Here is a 19,508-nt window from a genome sequence, read left to right as displayed (position 1 = left end):
CAAAAGTGTCCTGTGAATTTCACATCCCTGTCGGAAATAATAGATCTGGTAGGCCATGTAATTTGACAATCTTAGTGAAAAACAGCTGAGCTACATGAGTGGCATCACTAGTTTTTCTACAAGGGATGAAATGTGCCATCTTCGAAAACCTGTCTACCACTACCATCACCAAGTCATAACCTCGCTGTGTTCTTGGCAATCCCAAGACAAAGTCAATGTGGACTGAGTCCCATGGTCCACCTGGAACAGGCAGTGGTGTGTAAAGTCATGTGTTTTGCCTGTGTCCTTTCACCAATTGGCAGAATTTACACCTACTCACATATTGCTGCACATCCCTTCGCATTCTTAGCTAGTAATAAAAGTGTCCGAGCTGATCTAAAGTTCTGTCTATGCTGAAATGTCTGGCTAGACCTCCACTGTGCTTCTCTCGAATAATATTTTATCTCATCGAACAGTCAAGAATACATAATTGTCCCCCTTTAAACAATAACTTCTCCTGTAAATTGTAGTCCAACCATGGACTATTGTTCCTCACCAAGGGGTTCTGACAGGCTTCATAAGCCTCTTTGAAATCCACGTCAGTCTGATACAAGCATTTCAAATGCTCAAAGCCCAACACTTGTATCGTACTTTCCTGTAAGAGCAAGGCTCTTTTGCTCAATGCATCTGCCACCTTGTTAGACTATCCACTGATGTGTTTCAACACAAAGGTGAAACTCTGCAAATATTCGACCCACTTGTCATGCTTGTGGTTCCGTTTATGCTGTTGCATCACATACTGCAGTGCAGAATTATCAGAAAATAAAACAAACTCACTCCGCAACAGATAGTGTCTTGAATGCTTCAGTGCTTGGATGACAGCACAGAATTCCTTGTCATAGGATGAATACTTCTACCTGCTCTTGTTCAACTTCTCGTTGAAAAACGCAACAGGTTTGTCTTCTTGGCTGAGTACAGCTCCAATGGTTGTACCGCTTGCATCACAACGAACCTGGAAAAGCTTATGAAAATTCAGCAATCTTAAAATTGGTCTTTCTGTAATTTTCTTCTTTAGGAGCTAAAAGCTTTCCTCTGCTACATTGGTCCAACAAAAAGGTTGACTTGCCTTTTTTATAGTGTCCAACATAGGTGTGCAGATTTCACTGAAATTTCTTATAAATTTGCAATAAAAACATGCCAGTCCATGAAAACTACGTACCTCAAACAAGCATTTCATGGATGGCCAGTTAATGATCACTGCAATCTTCTCTGGGTCCATCTTCAACTCATTTTCTACAATTACAAAGCCCAAATAAACCAGTTCTCTTTGTAGGAAAGTACATTTTTTTAGATTTATCAGCAGCTTATTCTGCTGCAATTTCTCCAGCACACTCCGAACATGTCGAAAGTGTTCCTCCTTAGTCTTGCTGAAAATTAATATGTCATCAAGATACACTATTACAAACTTTCTGATGAACTCTTTCAGCATTTCATTCATCAGTCGCATAAAAGTACTAGGGGTATTACTCAAACCGAATGGCATGACTAGCCACTCGTACAACCCTTCATTAGTCTTGAAGGCTGTCTTCCACTCATCTCCTTCCCTGATCTGAATCTGATGATAGCCACTCTTTAAATCAATCTTTGAGAAGTACGCTGCCCCACTCAGACAGTCCATCATATCTTCCATCCATGGTAATGGAAATCTATACCTGATAGCGATCTTATTGATAGCCCTCGAAATCTGTGCACATTCACCATTCTCCTCCTTTCATGGGAGCAAGAACTGTTGGTATTGCACAAGGGCTCAAACTCTCCCTTATCAACCCTTTATCTAGCAACTCCTACACCTGTTTTCTGATCTCCTCATTATCTTTGGGGCTCATCTGATATGTTGCCTTATTTGGTAGACTTGCTCCAGGTATAAAGTCGATATGATGACTGATACTTCTTTTGGGAGGCAACTTGTCTGGCAAATCGTTGACTACAATATCACTGAACTCCTGTAGCATTTTCTATATTTTTGCAGGAAAATCAGACATTTCTGTGTGTAATAGCATTGTCTTTGCTCTCCTCACAACAACATAGTTCACTTCACATTCTTCAATCTGCTTCAAAAACTATTTTCCATCCATTAGTAATGCTTTTGTCCCGCTTGTTTCTACTGTCTCCTCCTCCTTGATGGGTACAAGTGTGTGCTTGATCCCATCTTTGAAAAACTTCTAACAGTTTGTCTTCCCAAAATGCACTACCTTTCGATCATACTGCCATGGCCTTCCTATCAGTATGACACACATGTCCATTGGCATAATATCACAAATAAATTTGTCTTTGTACTTGCCAATGTGGAACTCAACTTCACACTGTTCGTCAACCAACAGCTAATGGCCTTTCTGCAGCCATGACACCTTGTAAGGGGTGGGGTGCTTCAGTCGCTTCAAACCCAATTTCTCTACCATCTCGGTGGAAACCAAATTATTTGTACTCCCACTGTTGATGATCAACTTGCAGCATTTCCCGTGTGATTTGCAAACTGTCTGGAATAATGCTTTCCTTTGAGTTTGTTCAACTGTTTCTTTGGCTGGTTTCAACAACACTTTATTCAAAACTAAGGCTTCCCCTGTTCTCGGTACATTTTCTACTTCTTGAGGCGGTGCCTCTGCTTCGTCAAGCTGTGCAACAAACGTTCCTCTCTAGCCAGCTTGTTCTATTTCAGGGCATTCAAAATATCTGTGCCCCCATTTGTGGCACCCGTAGCACTGATAGTTAGCTCCTCTACCTCGGGAATTGCCTCTTCCTTGTTGATATGACTTGCCACCTCTAGTGTTGTCTCCTTTTTCTGTTGTTCCTGAAGCCTTGGAGCTGCTGCCCTCTTCGTTATTACTGGTAGTCCATGCTCTGCCATAGGATTGTCCTCATCCTCTGCTAGTTCCCCGTTCTCTCCTAGCATTCTGTTTTCTGGTGATTTTCTCCTCTGCCTTCACAACACTTTGGTAGGCTTCCTCTATATTTTTCTAGGAAAGAATGCTAATTTCATCCAATATTTCCAGTCTCAAACCATTTACATACCTTGTTGTTTTCTCCAAGGTGTCCTCTGTGTAACCAGCTCTTAAATTTACCCAATAGAATTTTTCTGTATACTCCCTCACTGCCATCCCTCTTTGTCTCAAATTCTGCACTTGTCGATGCAGTGCAATCTAATAATCCTTGGGGAGAAATCTGCCTTTCAGCTTGGCCACCATCCTTGGCCATTTCTTTATTCGCAACTTGTTCATCCTTCTTATTTCTGCTTGGACAGTGACCCACCATAGGGCTGCATGTCCTTTCAGCTTCATTGCAGCAAACTTAACTCTCCAGTCCTCACTGACCTCTTCACATTCAAAATACTTGTCCAATTCGCTGATCCAGTCCAACAGAACTTCTGTGGAAAAGCTGCCATAGTAATTTGGGATCTCTGCCTTAGGGTTGCTACTAGCCAATAGGATCAACCTCAATAACCTCATCTCCGGTCCTTCTTCGTCCCATCCATCTATTGTAACTATGGCCTCTTCTTCGCCATCATCTCCAACCTCTGGATTCATTCTCCTTCCTGCTTCAACTGCCTCCAAACGAGAAGTAAGGATCCTTATTTCTTCTCTCAGTCCTTCATTTTCTACTCTGCGCACACCTCTCCCATGTCCACGTCTTCCAACTCACATGTCTATCCTGGTACTTTCAATTTCCTGCTCTGATACCACTTGATGGGTCCAGCCCCTCTTTACACTCAAAAAACTTTAATAAATGGATAAAAATTAATATGAATGATTACGCTGGTGATTAATTACATGATTAAGTTAATCAAAGGTTGATTACAATGATTAGCATAGATATTTTTTATGCCCGGTCTTATCACTCGTACCAGCACCGTTGGATGTTGGACATGTGTCCACTCCTTGGTAATCACACTCCCGCCTTGGTTAATGATCCACAAACCCTATTCTCCCAGTCATTTGTGCATTGTTCTGTTGGAGGTCGAGGGTTTTACTGTTTGGCTCTTCTGGTGCGATTTCACCGTGTGATTATGCTACTACTATTGTTTTTGCTCGGTCTTGACCTGGATATCTGCTCGGCTTCACTAGTTGGTAAGGAGACACTATTCTGTGCTAGTTTTCTCTTGTTCTTCTACCTCGGCGCTTGATATGCTCTGTTATTTTATGGAAACACGCTTGTCTGGAAGGATTTTTAGTTTCTCTGTATGTGTAGTCTCAGCTGGTTGTTTTGCTGAACTATGGCGACTGTTCCTTATCTTGGTTTCTTTAAATCACTCATTCTCGAATTTTCATTGGGCATGTTACTCTGTTGCGTTGGTAGGTTGTGGTCTCGGAGGTCTACAACTTCGGCATCTTCCTCGGCAATGAAGGTAAGCTACTGTTCTACGCTATCATCGTTCTCCACTTATCATGTTGTTGTCTGACGCATTTGCTCCTTTGTGAGTAGAGGGACCCTTGGGTGACCACAGCCTTGGTGCTCTGCCTCTTTATGGGTAAGTCCTGAACCCTACACTTCCAACATTTTGTTTCCTTGGTTCTTCTTTTCCTTCCACACGACACTTATACTCTGTTTCGGTGGTTTTGTTGCAGGTGGGTTCGTTCAGAAGGACCTGGCTTCTGCTTTGTTGTGTGCTGGCAAGACCTAGGTAGGGTCGCTCCTTGTTAATCTTGATTTATTTGTTTGTCTCTATCACTGGCTTAGAATATGGTTTGGCTAGCTTTTAGGCGCAAGAACCTTTGTCTGTCCGGCACAATGTAGCTAAGTCCTTAGGCTTGTATTATTACAGTTCTTGGGTTATCGCTGTAGGGTTTTACAAGTTAGGGTTTTTCAACCCGTCCTCTATTACGCTCTCATTGGACTTGAACAACGTTACTTTTTTGTATGGATTGTAATGTATATTTAACAGAGATTTATGATTACTCTTGTGAATAAAAGAAAGGATTTCGTCTTCAGGAAATACCTGTGTTATTGGTTTCTGTCCTTGCTGTCTGGAACTTGTGTGTTATCCAGGAACTTCTTTCGCTCTTTTGATTTAATGGGTTTGGGACTAATCGTCCACGTCTCTGTATCTTCTTCCATGTTCATACTTGCAAGATCTTGCTGACTTGTCAGCCTATTTAGTTAATGAAAATAGAACAATATGTATGCTTTGTAGAATAGACACAAGAGAATTTGCTTTTACTGTATCAAGCAACTCAACATAACAATCTATAGATAGACAACTGTGGGATATTAAATGTAACTTCTGTGTGCTCAGAGATTTCTATTCTTATTTTTCTTTTCAAAAGTCGAACCCATTACAATGCATTCTGTCTCCTTTTGAATGATTTTGAAAAACAGTTTCTGTCAACTGCCGTTAGTTACATTTGATGGTTTATTTTCAGTTCTAAAACTGTTCATTTTTCCTAAGCTGTGATTTGTAAAGGATAACATGATAAATGAAAACAATTAACTACAATAGTTCGTTTAATTCAACTTTTATCTTCCTAAATACTACTTCTCTAAAAAATTGAAATAATAAAAGAAACGAAATTAAAGTGTTCATTTGAAATTTCCTCCTCAGTGCTCTCACAGACCAAATAACCCTCTGTCAGGAGCATCAAAATTTCTAACAATATATTTGGTGACCATATATTTGGTGAGAATGTCTGAACTCTGTGTGGTGTATGTGTTTGATTTTGACTTAGTATGTTATTGATGAATGATTGATGTATACCTTTATGATTCAACTCTGAATGTTAATGTATACATGTGTGGATATAAAATATTGTGAATATCGGTAGTGGTTTGTCAAACTTTATAAATTATAGACTGTGTAAGAGACCACGTGTACATTCATGTGTATGAGGTCTCTGGTATATTTTTTTGAAATACATCGTGTTGAAAATATTATAGGTGAGGATTGATAAAAAAAAAAATATTCTCCTTACATGGTGTCAAATTTGAGAATTTATTGTTGTTAATATATCGTAACAGTCGGTGTAGGACTTCAAGCGCATGTCAGTAGATTAACCTTTCCATTCAATATGTCTTGGCAGGGAAAGCCAATAAATTAAGACAGTGTTATGAGTATAAAAAATAAAATAAAATATACGAACAAATTGTCTCTAAGAATATAGGCCTGGTACGCTAGATGTAGTTGATGGTCAGTATTATAATACTTTGTCTTACTTTAAAAAGAAATATTTTTAGAGATGAACAAAGTTCCAGCAACTATGGTACCTGAATTTACAATTAAAGAGAACATGCGATAATAATTAAACTTGATATGAACTGAAGTAGTTGGATGGAGGGAATAGTCATCTTGTAATTAAAGGAAGGCGATTATGAACTGAAGTCCAGAAACTAGAACTAAAGAAAATAACCATGTGAATAACCGTAGTATTCTAATTAAAAAGGTGGATATTTTGCAGTTATAGAATAAGATATACATAGAACTTACCAGCATGCATGAGTCTTTATATTAAAAATAAAAAAATGAAACTAATTGTTCCTTTATATGCGGATAGCCCTACCAATAGTTATACACGCAACTAATTTCGTATTTGTAAAATAAAAGAAAAAGAAGGAATAAATTTCTAGGATCTGAGCTTGTAGGCGAAAATAATATAAAACTATCATCCCATTTGATTAACCATTCGAGGAATGAAACTACTCCATAATTTTTGGGACAAAACATCCATGGAAGGCTATTAAGGAAAGGTAAATAATTTAAAAGTTATTGATGACAAAATCCTTAGTATCACTAAAAACAATTAAACAAGATTTACCATCTGAGGTAATATCCAGGTCTGGCCAATTTTGGCATTTACAGAAAAAATGAAAAAAAAAATTACAAAAACCTCTCGACAACCCTAACCCACAAACTAACAAAATTTATTTTCTGGTGTAACAATTTCAACACGTGAAGCGCTATGGAACCCTAACCCACAAACTAACAAAGTTTATTTTGTTGTGTAACAATTTCAACACGTGAAGCGCTATGGAATCGGGAGGAAAAAATATATGCATTATGGGATGCCAACCTATAGTGTAATAATTAGAAAAGAAGAATTAGCCCAGCGCTGAGAGCTAAGAACCAAATCCTTATGCGCCTAACCTGACGTTTCGTCACGTGATCTTTACCTGCAACATTCAAAACGAATATAAGTTGGTAGAGGGTTATAAGGCGAGAATAACTAATAAAGAAAATAAAAGTCTATCAATACCGCCACTTGTGAACCAGACTGACGGGTTCCATTATGACCAAATTTCTGCACTGGAATAGGGATATTAGGGGAATCAATGATTCCTGTACGAAAAATTACTAAAGTAAAAAAATTAAAACCATAATGAAAGCTTTGTAATTGGAAGCTAATCCGACCTTAGTACCATTTCCCTTTTATATACACCTAGAATAAGGGAGAGTAGTCATAGGGTCTTCGCCATTACTAAGACCACCAAAACTTGGTAAGTATGGAAAGTAAGAGAAGACCTATGAGAACTTTCAATAAGGATTTAGGGTTTCGACGAACACCCTGGAAGAATCGTGACCGAGATAGCGTCTAGATGATTGAGGCATTTAGGAAGAAAGGATACATATACAACCCATGTAGTATTGAACCAGAGGCGAAGCATTAACCCAACCTAAGACTCTGTCAACACGGAACTCATTTTCCCAATCAACACTCCAAACCCATATATTACTGGAAGGAAGCGATAGAGAGAAATTACCTATACCAAGTTAAGGGTTTTAGCGAGTGATCCATATAGAACCTACAAGAGGTAAGGTCCTATTAAGAATTCTCTCCAACGCTCAATACACTGTATGAAGGAAATTAAAAAAAAGGGGGGGAACATAGAAAATTATCGACGAAGCTTACCTTTGAAGCTATTGGAAGTACTACACACCTAAGACCTTCATTACTGGCACATGCGGACACTTAGTTAGAGCATGGGACTACATGCAACATCCTTTCTGCATGATTTTCTCCCTGATTTGCTCCTTCGCAAATGGCTAGTTCTTCTACATGATTTACTCCATGATTTGCTCCTCCTTTCACTCCGAAATTGGCTAGTTCTTCTGCATGATTTACTCCATGATTTGCTCGTCCTTTCACTCCACAACTCGCTAGTTCTCTCGAGAACTTGTTTTAAGTGTTGAGTCCTCTCATTGATCACCACAATAGTGCATTACCTTGGGATCTTCACCCAGTAACGCTATATCATGAGCATTGTAACCTATTTTATAATGAATCATTCTTTTTGTTCTTTTGATTTTCTTTTAGTGTTTTTGCTCTGCAAAGCTGTGTGTTCAACCTTTACTAGCTAGATTCATCTTTGCAGGTTTTCTAAAACATTTACATGGTATCAAGGCCTAGACCGAGGTTCGATTCCATGAGTTTTCATTTGACAGGGGGTGTTGGAAGAATCACCCCACCTCTATGGAATCCGTAATTTCCACCCTGGGGATCCTAGTCACTGGTTTGGAATGTTTACCAACACCTGCGGGTTTTGGTGTAATGGAAAACCTCCGCATGGTATTGGAGCCCACAGGTTTCTAGATAAAAGGTGCCAGTACTTTATTTTGCAGGTATTATAGCTTGGAGATCAAAGATCGACAGAAAAATGGAGTTTCCCAAAGCATCGATCCTAACATTGTACAACTATCATGAAAGGAAGGACCAAATGGCTCGATACCTTCGTCAGCAAGGGTTGTACAAGATTACCATGGCTATAGAAGTGGAACCCACTTCAGCCATAGAGAAATCGAAGTACTTCAACCGCATGGATGAGGCCCACGAATCCATATGCATATACATCTCCCCAGAGTTGCAATTTCATCTATCTGCATGCAATACTACCAATGAGATTTGGAAAAAGGTTGAAGAACTCTACGAGAAACAGGATGAGATGAAAGGACATCTGCTCGAAGTGGACCTGCTGTCATTGGATCCACGAAACTATGACAGAATTCAAGACTTCTTCACCAAATATAATGATTTATTGCTCCAACTCAAGGGTTGTGGAATTGACAAATCCAAGGAGGAGAGTCACCAAGTTCTCTCTATTATGTCAAAGCTCAGACCATAATACTCTGTCTTTGTGTCTACATTTCACTCAGTTAGGCTCATAACAAGTAAATCCTACACTATGCCTTCTCTCAAAGGGTTCATGGAGTCCCTTACTTTTGAGCAAGATAAACTCATTGGCATGGGGAAAATCAAATCTCCAAAAGTGCATGCGCTTGCTGTGCATGTTGGAAGCCATAATAAAAATCTCAAATTAGAAAAATCAGTACCAAAAAGATAAGGGAAAATCACATTCCCATCCAAAGAAGGAAGGGTACACCAAGCCCTTCAATGACTCCTCCGACTCCAGAAACGAGAAAGGGGAGAAAGGAGAGAAATGCACCTACTGTCACTGAGGATTCCATCCACAATCCTCCTACATGAAGAAACAAATTGACCAAATGGCAGAAATCCTTCAGAAGCACAACCTTGGGGACCACATCCGTCGATCTGATAAGAAGAAAACTAAGGATCCACCACACGAGAAAGGTAATAATTTTCATATTTTAGTTGCAATTAATTCTTCCCCTGATGCCTGGATTATAGATTCTGGTGCATCACATCATATGGCTGTTGCAAAGGAAGTCTATTCCTCTTTCTATGCTACAAAGGACCTACCATCCTCATGGGAGATGACTCACCTATTGAGGTCACTGGAAAAGCTAGAGTGGAACTTTTACACGGAAGCTTTGAAGATGTGCTTCATGTTCCAAAACTTTTTGTAAACCTGCTTTTAGTTTATCAGATCACTCATTCTGGCACTGGAAAGAGAGTGGAATTCACTCCAGATGCAGTGAACATATATGACCTACATAGCAACTCCAAAATTGCAACTGGTGAGGTAAACAATGGAGCCGGACTGTATACATTTTTTGAATTTATTGAATCTAAATCCTCCTTATTGCTTACACATGCTGATGATAGTAGTAGGCTTTGGCATGAGAGGTTTGGTCACTTAAATTACAGGTATATGCAGCAGCTAAACAAGCATGAGATGGTGGAAGGCTTGTCAAATATTAGTTTATCCAAAGGAGTTTGTGAACAATGTGTCCTTGGCAAACATCCTAGAGAAATGTTTGACACCGGCATGACTCAGAGAGAATCCTCTCCTCTAGATCTGATCCATAGTGATCTCATGGGGCCTTCTCCTCATCCTTCAATCAACAAAGCAAGGTATGTGCTTACATTTATTGATGATTTCTCACGATATACTTGGGTGTATCTTCTCAGGGACAAATCTGAAGTTTTTGCGCACTTCGAAGATTTCAAAGCACTAGTTGAGATAGAGTCAGAGAGAAAGATCAAAGCCTTCCGTACAGACAATGGGGGGGAATATGTTAACATAACACTTCAGAACCTTTTCCTTGAGGCCAGCTTACAGTTGCAGTACATAGTGCCATACACTCCACAACAGAATGAAGTTGCTGAGAGAAAGAACAGATCTCTCAAAGAGATGGCTTCCTGCATGTTGCATGCTAAGTCACTACCTCATAAGCTATGGGCTGAAGCACTTAATTGTGCTAACTACATCTAGAACAGATCTCCTCATAGGTCTGTCAAGGATCAGACCACCTTTGAGGCTTGGAGCGGCACTAAGCCGGAGGTCAACCACTTCTGTGTTTTTGGCTCCCGAGCATGGGCCAGGATCCCCTCTGAAAAGAGGAAAGCTCTTGATCCATAGAGCATTAAGTGCATCTTTGTTGGATACCCTGATCGAGTGAAGGGATACCGATTCCTGATTTCCTCTACGAACAAGCTCATCATTGAGAGAAGTGTCAAATTTGAGGAAAGTCTCTTGTATGCACCTCAATTGCCACATGCAGACATATTTTATCTACCTCATGCCTGAGATGATGACTCATTACACTCAGATGCAGATACAGAGCATGCAGATGCCAAGGTAGAGCATGCAGATGTAGAGATAGAGTCTTTAGATACAAATCCAGTGCATGTATATGATGATCCACATCCAAGCCAAATTGGGCTTCGAGCAATGAATCAACTTCCCCTGTCATAAATCAGAGAACAAGGACCTTACGTGAGATATATGCACAAGACCACCTAGCTGCTAGAAATGGTCTTGTGGGGGATAATTCTGATCTGCGGAGGACTAGCTCAGAGTTTATTGAGCCTCCTCTTGCCCTCATTTCCATTGAACCAATGCCATCCTAGCATTGTCATTTGGTTCAGTGTTCTGATCCGTAGTCTTATGTTGAGGCTGTTGGGCATCGCTCTTGGGAGTCCGCCATGGAGGAGGAGTATAACTCCCTCCTTGAGAACCAAACATGGGATCTGCTCCCCCTTCCTTCAGGAAGGAAACATGTCTGATGCAAATGGGTCTACAAGACTAAGAGTGCTACAGATGGGTAAATCACCAGACAAAAATCCAGGCTACTAGCCAAAGGCTTCCAACAAGTGCATGGCATTGATTAAGACAAGACCTTTGCTCCAGTAGCAAATATGGATTACATATGCCTTGCGCTTGCCATTGCGACTACCCAGGGATGGAAAGTACATCAAATGGATATGAAGAATGCCTTTCTTCATGGAGACCTAGCAGAGGAGATCTACATGGAGCAGCCACATGGTTTCATTCAAGATTCATCTTTGGTTTGTAGACTAAAGAAATCTCTCTATAGCCTTAAGCAGGCCCCGAGAGCTTGGTATGCGAAGACGGATTCTTTTCTCTTATCACAAAACTTTGAAAGATGTAAGTCTGATCCGAATGCTTACATGCTCAGGACACATGATTATCTTCTTATCTTAGTTTTGTATGTGGATGATCTCTTAATCACCGACAGCTCAGCTTCAGCCATTGTTGCGGTCAAGAGGTCCTTGCATGATAGGTTCTTGATGACGAACATGGGTCCATTATACTTCTTTCTTAGTCTTGAGATAGGCCAGGATGCCACAGGCATCAAACTCTATCAGGCTAAGTATGCACGGGATCTCCTCGAGAGATTTCACATGACTAACTCCAAGCCAACACCAACTCCTATTTGGTTTGGGGTCCGCCTTGAGGATGGATGTGACACTCCATTAGTTGACAGTACTCTCTAGTGACAACTAGTGGGGAGCTTATTGTACCTCACCCACTCTAGACCAGATCTCTCATATGCAGTAGGGGCAGTTTCCAGATACATGCAGGAGCTGCATGAGCTACACCGGAATGCTGCCAAGCACATCCTCCGATATGTGTAGGGCACCATCACCTTCGAGATTCACTATGCAGCAGGCACTATATTGAATCTCCTTGGCTTCACAGATTCTTATTGGGCAAGCAAAAACATTGATCACAAGTCCACCTCCATATATTCACTGAGTCTAGGGTTCGGCCCTATCAGTTGGTTGAGCAAGAAGCAAGCTTCTATTGCTTTCTCTTCAGCTAAGGCCGACTAGAGAGGAGTAGTCAACATCACCATTCAGGCTCTATGGCTACAACACTTCCTCACTGAGTTGGGCATCGAGTTCCACCAGCCCACTGTCATCTGATGTGACAACCAAAGAACTCTCAAATTTTGTAGGGATCCAGTATAGCGGCAACAGACGAAGCACATAGAGATCCATATGCACTACAACAGAGACTTAGTACATGATCGGGTCATTGATTTGTAGTTCTATCCTTCAGCAGAATAGACTACAGACATCTTCACCAAGAAATTCACTGACCAGAATTTTCTCTCTCTGCGCGATCGTCCTGGAGTGAAGGACACAATTGCTTAGCAATTGTCTTTTCTTCATATTTTCTTTTGATTACATTGTATTTTGAGGGGGGGGTTTTCCCACGAGGTTTTCCCTCTTTCCTCAATTTTAGTACAAGTTGCACTGTATTTTGGGTGACGTTTGGCCTTAGTTTCCAGGGCCCATTTTCTATTTTCCCCATAGTGGTGTTCAGGGGGGGTGTTGGAGGTACTACACACCTAGGACCTTCATTACTGGCACATGCAGACACTTAGTTAGATCATGGGACTACATGTAAGATCCTTTCTAGATGATTTACTCCCATATTTTCTACTTCTTTAACTTCACAACTGGCTAGTTCTTCTGCATGATTTACTCATGATTTGCTTCTCCTTTCACTCCACAACTGGCTAGTTCTTCTGCATGATTTACTCCCTCATTTGCGCCTCCTTTCACTCTGCAATTGGCTAGTTCTCTCCGGAACTTGTTGTAGGTGTTGAGTCCTCTTGTTGATCACCACTATGGTGCATTACCTTGGGATCTTCACCCAGTAATGCTATATCATGAGCATTGTAACCTATTTTCTAATGAATCGTTCTTTTTGTTCTTTTGATTTTCTTTTAGTGTTTTTGCTTGGCAAAGCTATGTGTTCAACCTTTACTAGCTAGATTCATCTATGTAGGTTTTCTAACACATTTACATGGTATCAGAGCCTGGACCAAGGTTCGATTCCCCGAGTTTTCATTTGGTCAGGAGTGTTGGAAGAATCACCCCACCTCTATGGAATCCTTAGTTTCCACCCTGGGGATCCTAGTCACTGGTTTGGAACGTTTATCAAGACCTGCTATTTTTGGTGTAACAAAAAACCTCCACATGGTATTAGAGCCCATAGGTTGCTAGATAAAAAGCGCACCAATACTTTATTTTGTAGGTATTATAGCTTGGAGATCAAAGATCGACAAAAAATGGAGTTTCCCAAAGCATCGATCCTAACACTGTACAACTATCACAAATGGTAGGACCAAATGGCTTGATACCTTCGTCAGAAAGGGTTGTATAGGATTACCATGGTTGTAGAAGAAGCACCCACTTCAACCATACATAAATCCAAGTATCTCAACCACATGGATGATGCCCACGAATCCATATGCATGTGCATCTCCCCAGAGTTTCAGTTTCATCTATCTTCCTGCAATACTCCCAATAAGATTTGGAAAAAGGTTGAAGAAATCTACAGGAAACAAGATGAGATGAAAGGACATCTACTAGAAGTGAAGCTTTTGCCATTGGATCCGTGCAACTATGACAAAATTCAAGACTTCTTTACCAAATATAATGATTTATTTCTCCAACTCAAGGGTTGTGGAATTGACAAATCCAACGAGGAGAGTCGCCAAGTTCTCTCTATTATGTCAAATCTTGGACCAGAATACTCCATCTTTGTGTCTACATTTCATTTAGTAAGGCTCGCAACTGGTAAATCATACACGATGTCTTCTGTCAAAGAGTTCATGGAGTCCCTTACTTTTTAGCAAGATAAACTCATTGGCATGGGGAAAATCAAACCTCCAAAAGCGCATGCGCTTGCTGTGCATGATGGCACCCACATTAAAAATCACAGGTCTGATTCAAATCAGAGAAATCAACACCAAAAAGACAAGGGAAAAGTAAATTCCCATCCAAAGAAGGAAGCGTACACCAAGCCCTTCAATGACTCCTCTGGCTCCATAAATGAGAAAGGGAGGAAAGGAAATAAATGCACTTATTGTCACCGAGGATTCCATCCAAAATACTCCTACATGAAGAAACAAATTGAACGAATGGCAGAAATGCTTCAGAAACACAACCTTGGGGACCACATCCCTCAAGCTGCCAAGAAGAAAACTGAGGATCTGCCACACGGGAAAGGTAATAATTTTCATACTTTAGTTGAAATTAATTCTTCCCCTGATGCATGGATTATAGATTCCAGTGCATCAAATCATATGGCTGTTGCAAAGGACATCTATTCCTCTTTCGATGCATGCAAAGGACCTACCATCCTCATGGGAGATGACTCACCTATTGAGGTCACCGGAAAAGGTAGAGTGGAAATTTTACATGAAAGCTTTGAAGATGTGCTTCATGTTCCAAAACTTTTGGTAAACTTGCTTTCAGTTTATCAGATCACTCATTCCAACACCAGAAAGAGAGTGGAATCCACTCTAGATGCAGTGAACATATATGACCTACATAGCAGCTGCAAAATTGCAACCGGTGAGGTAAACAATGGAGCCAGACTCTATACATTTTTTGAATTTTTTGAATCTGAATCCTCCTTATTGCTTACACATGCTGATGATAGTAGTAGGCTTTGGCACGAGAGGTTTGGTCACTTAAATTACAAGTATATGCAGCAGCTAAGTAGGCATGATATGGTGGAAGGCTTGCCAAATATCAGTTCCTCCAAAGGCGTTTGTGAAGGGTGTGTCCTTGGCAAAAATCCTAGAGAAAAGTTTGACACCGACAAGACTCACAGAGCATCCTCTCCTCTAGATCTGATCCATAGTGATTTCATGGGGCCTTTTCCTCATACTTCCATCAACAAAGCAAGGTATGTGCTTACATTTATTGATGATTTCTCACGGTATACTTGGGTGTATCCTCTCAGGGACAAATCTGAAGTTTTTGCGCACTTTGAAGATTTCAAAGCACTAGTTAAGACACAATCAGAGAGAAAGATCAAAGCCCTCCATACAAACAATTGGGGGGGATATGTTAACATAGAACTTCAGAACCTTTGCGTTGAGTCCGGCATACAATTGCAGTACACAGTTCCATACACTCCACAGTAGAACAGAGTTGCTAAGACAAAGAACCGTTCTCTCAAAGAGATGGCTTCCTGCATGTTGCATGCCAAGTCACTGCCACATAAGCTATGGTCTGAAGCACTTAATTGTGCTAACTACATCCAGGAATAGATCCCCTCATAGGTCTATCAATGATTAGACCCCCCTTGAGGCTTGGAGTGGCAATAAACTAGAGGTCACCCACTTCTGTGTTTTCAGCTCCCGAGCATGGGCCAGGATCCCGTCTGAAAAGAGGAAAGCTCTTGATGCACAAAGCATTGAGTGCATCTTTATTGGATAGCCTAAGGGTGTGAAGGAATACTGACTCTTGATTTCCTCTACAGATAGGCTCATCATTGAGCAAAGTGTCAAATTTGAGGAAGGTCTCTTGCATGCACCTCAATTGCCGCATGCAAACACCTTTTATCTACTTCATGCCTGAGATGATGACTTAGTACACTTAGATGCAGATATAGAGCATGCAGATGTAGAGGTAGAGCATGCAGATGCAGAGACAGAGTCTTTAGATACAAATCCAGTTTATGCATATGATGATCCAAATCCAAACCCAGATCGGGCTTCTAGCAGTGAATCAACTTCCCCTGTCATAAATTAGAGAAAAAGGACCTTACGTGAGATATATGCACAAGACCACCTAGCTGCTAGAAATGGTCTTGTGGGGGATAATTCTGATTCGCGAAGGACTAGCTCAGAGTTTATTGAGCCTCCTCTTTTCCTCATTTCCACTAAACCAATGCCATCCTAGCATTGTCATTTGGTTCAGTCTTCTGATCTGCAGTCTTATGCTGAGGCTACTGGGCATCCCTCTTGGGAGTCCGCCATGGAGGAGGAATATAACTCCCTCGTCGAGAACCAGACCTGGGATCTAGTCCCCCTTCCTTACGGAAGGAAACATGTCCGATGCAAATGGGTCTGTAGGACCAAGAGTGCTGTAGACAGGCAAATCACTAGATAGAAATCCAGGCTAGTAGTCAAAGGCTTCCAACAAGTGCATGGCATTGATTATGACGAGACCTTTGCTCCAGTAGCAAATATGGATTCCATACACCTTGCACTTGCCATTACGATTGCCCACGGATGGGAAGTACATTAGATGGATATGAAGAATGCCTTTCTTCACGGAGATCTATCAGAGGAGATCTACATGGAGCAGCCACATGGTTTCATTTAGGATTCATCTTTGTTCTGCAGACTGAAGAAATCTCTCTACAGCCTTAAGCAAGCCCTGAGATCTTGGTATGCTAAGATGGATTCTTTTCTCTTATCACAAAACTTCAAAAGATGTAAGTCTGATTCGAATGTTTACATGCTCAGCACACATGATTCTCTTCTTATCTTAGTTTTGTATGTGGATGATCTCCTGATCACCGACAGCTCGGCTTCAACCATTGTTGCAGTCAAGAGGGCCTTGCATGATAGGTTCTTGATGATGGACATGGGTCCATTAAACTTCTTTCTTGGTCTTGAGATTAGCCAAGATGCCACAGGCATCAAACTCTATCACGCTAAGTATGCAAGGGATCTCCTCGAGAGATTTCACATGACTAACTGCAAGCCAGCATCGACTCCTATTCTGTCTGGGGTCTACCTTGAGGATGGAGGTGACACTCCATTAGTTGACAGTACTCTCTACTGACAACTAGTGGGGAGCTTATTGTACCTCACCGATTCCAAACCAGATCTCTCATATGCAGTAGGGGCAGTTTCCGGATACATGCAATAGCCGCATGAGCTACACTAGAATGCTGCCAAGCACATCCTCCAATATGTGCAAGGCACCATCACCTTCGGGATTCACTGTGCAACAGGAACTACATTGAATCTCCTTAGCTTCATAGATTCTGATTGGGCGGGTGACAACATTGATCGCAAGTCCACCTCCATATATTCCCTAAGTCTAGGTCTGGCCTTATCTATTGGTCGAGCAAGCGGCAGGCTACTATTGCTCTCTCTTCAGTTGAGGCCAAGTACAGAGGAGTAGTCAACATCACCATTCAGGCTATGTGGCTAGAACACTTCCTCACTAAGTTGGGAATCCAATTCCACTAGCCCACTGTCATCTCGCGTGACAACCAGAGCACTCTCAAATTTTGCAAGGATCTATTACATCAACAACGGATGAAGCACATAGAGATCCATATGCACTACATCAGAGACTTAGTACATGATCGGGTCATTGATTTTTAGTTCTGTCCTTTAGCAGAACAGACTGTAGACATCTTCACCAAAACATTCACTGAGCAGAAGTTTCGCTCTCTGCGCGATCGTCTTATAGTGAAGGACGAAGTTTCTTAGCAACTGTCTTTTCTTCATATTTTCTTTTGATCACATTGTATTTTATTTTTTTTTGGGGGGGAGGGGAGGTTCTCCAACGAGGGTTTCCCTCTTTCCTCAATTTTAGTACAAGTTGCATTGTATTTTGGGGGACCTTTGGCCTTAGTTGCGAGGGTCCATTTTCTATTTTCCCCATAGTGGTGTTCAGGGGGGTTATTGGAGGTACTATACACCTAGGACCTTCATTATTGGCACATGCAGACACTTAGTTAGAGCATGGGACTACATGAAAGATCCTTTCCGCATGATTTACTCCCTGATGTGCTCCTTCTTTAACTCCTTAACTAGCTAGTTCTTCTACATGATTTACGCCATGACTTGCTCCTCCTTTCACTCCACAACTAGCTAGTTCTTCTGCATGATTTACTCCTTGATTTATTCCTCCTTTCACTTCGCAATTGGCTAGTTCTCTCCGAAACTTGTTGTAGGTGTTGAGTCCTCTCATTGATCATCGCTATGGTGCATTACCTTGGGATCTTCACCCAATAATGCTATATCATGAGCATTGTAACCTATTTTATAATGAATCATTCTTTTTGTTCTTTCGATTTTCTTTTAGTGCTTTTGCTCTGCAAAGATGTGTGTTCAACCTTTACTAGCTAGATTCATCTCTTTAGGTTTTCTAACACATTTACAGAAGTAGAAATCGAAACATCCAAGCTATGACATGGAATCCCAAAAATTGTTTGGAGAAGGGGATGAATGAAAGGAGAAGAACAATAGCCCTCATTGGAAGAAAGCATATATATATATATATATATATATATACACACATATATATACTACCACAAATTAAGAATTCCATACGCGAATGGAGTATAACCTTCAAATCCTAACCCCTAGAATCCCTCGAAAACATCATCCCCCATCCCTGGAAGAGAGGGTTGATACTTCCACATGTACAGAGGAGGAATGGGCATAAGTGTTTAGGAGTTCGACTTGGCGACAAGGTAAATATAAACTCAAGATATGATTCTAGTAATAAATCAATTGACAATTGAACACCCATTCAATGAGATAGCCATACCATACCTATAAACCCTTTGACATGGTAGCCACACCATACCTATAAACCATAGTAACACAGATACGGTACCTACTTTGAGCAAAGAAGGTACCATTTTCTTATTTTCTAAGTGAGACATGACAGGTCAAGGAGCTAGACTGCATGGGCTCCATAAAGTGACTGAGACATGGCGATGTAGCAAAGGTTTCAACAAAATATAGACATTCCACTGATTCTTTGACAGGTTCTATTGCAAATCTTGAAGTTCAACAATTGCAAATAACTCTACTTTGTTGAAGTCTATCTTGAAGCTTTAATGATAAGATTCAACAAATTACAATGATGATCAGAAAGAGAAAGAGTAGCATGTTAGGTAGTTTCATTTTATAAATTTCCAAACTTGAATTTTGAGTTGAATATAATATAGTGTTGCATGAAATCACATAATAATCAAGTAATAATAGCTTCTTCTTTTTTCAGTTTGGGCGTTCCCCATGTTTCTTTGCTGTCAAGGAATTTCATTGGAAAATTGTTAATGGATTAATATTTTAATTTTTTTCCATTGTTTCAAAGTTCAAT

The sequence above is a fragment of the Pinus tabuliformis genome, chromosome 6 (assembly GCF_031772625.1).
Source record: "Pinus tabuliformis cultivar Carrire ecotype Pingquan chromosome 6, CPIR1, whole genome shotgun sequence".
NCBI lineage: Eukaryota > Viridiplantae > Streptophyta > Pinopsida > Pinales > Pinaceae > Pinus > Pinus tabuliformis.
The sequence above is the reverse complement of the archived record's forward strand: the minus strand, read 5'-3'. Positions refer to the sequence as shown.